The following is a 3,280-nucleotide window of genomic DNA, read 5'->3' on the forward strand; positions in this document are numbered from 1 at the left end:
TACAGGTCTAAGTCTGTTTTTCTTTTGTTTAAACATCTCCAGCTTTCCCCAATGCCTATAGCAGAGTAATGGTGAAAAACATTCACAATAGCACAAAACTTTCTCAAGGACATAGATGCAGCAAAGGGCCCCCCTCATTTTTGTGAGGCATATTACTTAGGAATGTTTTCTGCCTCAAACGGGGTTGCATTTAGCTTAAAAAGATATCTAGAGGAATGCAGTTGCTGCCTTCAGTTCAGCTGCTCCAATGTGTCAGGGCCAGCCGATGTCTTGGCAGTCCTATGGCTTTTCATTTGTGGTTACAATTCTGCTGCCAAGGCTTTAGCCATCACGACCTCACTTAAGGCAGGACAAAGAAGGAAGGAAGGAGCACACCACAACTTTCCCCAAGCCAGCCCCCCAACACACACACACACACACACACACACACACCAGTTTCTACTATCAGTTTATGGGCCAGAAATGAGTCACATAAAAACTCCTAGCTGCAGGAGAGATGACTGAGAAAGCAAGTCTCTGTGGAAGTCACCAGGGGAGAAGTGGTTGGAAGCTAGGTAAGAAGTATAGTGAGAACAGGGGAGGTTTGTGGACAGACAGTGAAAATGTTGTGGAATGGTAGATTCCAGAGAGTCAGGGTACCAGAGCAGGAGACTGGAATGAGAGAGTACATGGTCAACAGAGTTAGAAAGCTTGAACTTAAGATTGTGGAGTTAGCTGAAGTCATTCATAATGATAAGGTATAAGACAGGGACCCAGGAGTCAGGGGCTAATTGGGAGAGTGAATAGAGGGCAGGAAACAAGCCAAGAGACATCTCTGACTTAACAGGTCTTACGGGGCCATGCAAGTACTTGCCACAGAGAAGTCACTGGAAAAATGAATAATCAACTGACTTCCCAGTTGATATTTATCTGCAATCTTCATGTCTCTCCAGAGATGGAGGCCCTCTTGTCAAACAGCCTTCTCCTCTCCAGTGTCCTGCAAGTACGAAGGTCAACATGCTCAGGGTCAAATCATAATCCCTCACTTACGTTCACTTATGTTCTCAGGTTAGCTTAATTATATCCACTTATCTCAGCCAAAAATCTGAGAGTTGTCCTGACTCCTCCTGTTTCTCACAGTCTACATCTTACCAGTTACAAGGTTCAGCAATGCTAACTTAGAATTTGGCTTCCCTGATGGCTCAGTGGTAACGAATCTGCCTGCCAATGTAGGAGACTTGGGTAGGAACCCTGGGTCAGGAAGATTTCCTGAAACAGGAAATGGCAACCCACCCCAGTATTCTTGCCTGGGAAATCCCATGGACAGAGGAGCCTGGCGGGCTACAGTCCATGGGGTCACAGAGTCAGACAGGACTTAGCAACTGAAACAACCATTGAGAATTGTCTTTTTGTTTCTTCTCTTTCTCCAAGACCTTAGTCAGATGTGCATCAGTTCTTAAGCAGGCTTTCGTAGTAGTCTTCTTATCTCTCTATATAGAAATATTTTTCTTTTTAAAATTAAAAGTTTCTCAAATCTCAAAAGTAATATGTTATCCTCAATCTGTGAATCTAGGGAAAGTTGTACAAAGTACCATTTCTTCTTCATACCATCTGAGTAAACTGGTACCCATCTTTCTCATCTTTCACATGGTTGACAATGTACATAACTAGTCACTTACAAAGATTATTTTTACTGCTGTTTTACAAAATGGGATGGGTCCATATGCCCTGCATACTAATTTAGAAGTTCCTTAGACCAATATCAAACACATGAATGGATCTCAGTAATTTATGGATTATGTTTCAATTATTTTGTAACTCTTGCTTATCAGAGTAGTTATCACTTGTTATAATCACATACTTAATTGCGTGTTAGATTCTTAGCATTGGAAGGACAGAGTCATGACGATCTTGTTCACTGATATGCTCCTACTACCTGAAGCAAGATTTACTGTGAAAAGCGTTTTGAATGAATGCCCAGATAAACAGCAAGAGCAAATAATGTGTCACCAAAACAAGAGCTGATATTTATTGAGAATGTACTATGAGCCAGTGGTATGAGGAAATGTTATGTGCTTACATGCATTACCTCTTTCACTACTCTAAACCTAGGAAGTCAGTTCTATTACTAGTTCATTTTATCGCTGAGGGAATTGAACCATAGAGAAGTTCTCGCTGACCCAGATGTCATGACTACTAGGCAAAGGATTCCATGTTCTTAGCACTGTACTATATTGTTCTCAGTCGTGTTCAACTCTTTGCCACCCCATGGACTATCTCCTGTCAGGTTCCTCTGTCCATGGAATTTTCCAGGCAAGAACATTGAAGTAGGTTGCCATTTCCCTCTCCACCATGCTCTTAGTAACTGTGAAAATAATAAGTGAATTACCTTTTAAAAGTTTTGAGCATACACCAAAATTTTCCTAAAATATACATTTGTCACTCTCTTGCATTGTGTTAGAGTCTCTTTACTAGGGCATTTTAATTGATCAAGGAGGAAGTCATTCCTGCAGCCTCTCTGCTCTCAACTGTGGTCAATAGGGAGTAAACTTACTGATCAATTTTTCATAGTTAGGACTTTAGTTTATAAGAAATATTTCTTTTTTAAGATGAGGTTTTAAATGGGAATTTTTTAATCTGATTAAAAGCTCAAGTATCTAGTGTTAATATATTTGCTGCAGTAAACCCTATTTTCATCTACTATGCATATTTTCATTCTAATCTGTGTATTATGTATGGTTTACTCTAAATGGGCTTCTCCATTGACTCACCTGGTAAAGAACCCTCTTACCAATGCAGGAGACTTAAGAAAAGTGGATTCAATCACTGGGTCAGGAAGATCCCCTGGAGAAGGAAAATGGCAACCCACTCCAGTATTCCTGCCTGGAAAATCCCATGGACAGAGGAGCTGGGGAAGCTACAGTCCACGGGGTCACAAAGAGTCAGACACGACTGAGCATGCACACATGCATGTATTCTATTAAGCTTATTTGCTCTAAGGTTGAAGCAGCAATGACAGGGTATCCAAAATATTCTTAAATGTTATACAAAGGCAAGCCCCTCTTTCATTTCCCATATGAATTAGCATGAAGAATGTTTTGTTTTCTCGGCTGTTTGGAGTGAAGGCAGAGTTTCGGATCTCCTGGCAGCATTTATTAACACTAAGTGGTCCCTGAACTGCCATTTAGAGAAATGGGGTATGCAGGGCTGTGTGATGCTGGACTAGAGACTTTTCTTTTTGCAAGCTTGTATAGAAAAAAAATGAGATGGAAAATGAGGCCTTTGGTCAAGGGATTAGGAA

Source organism: Cervus canadensis, chromosome 19, assembly GCF_019320065.1.
Source record: "Cervus canadensis isolate Bull #8, Minnesota chromosome 19, ASM1932006v1, whole genome shotgun sequence".
NCBI classification, from domain to species: Eukaryota; Metazoa; Chordata; class Mammalia; order Artiodactyla; family Cervidae; genus Cervus; species Cervus canadensis.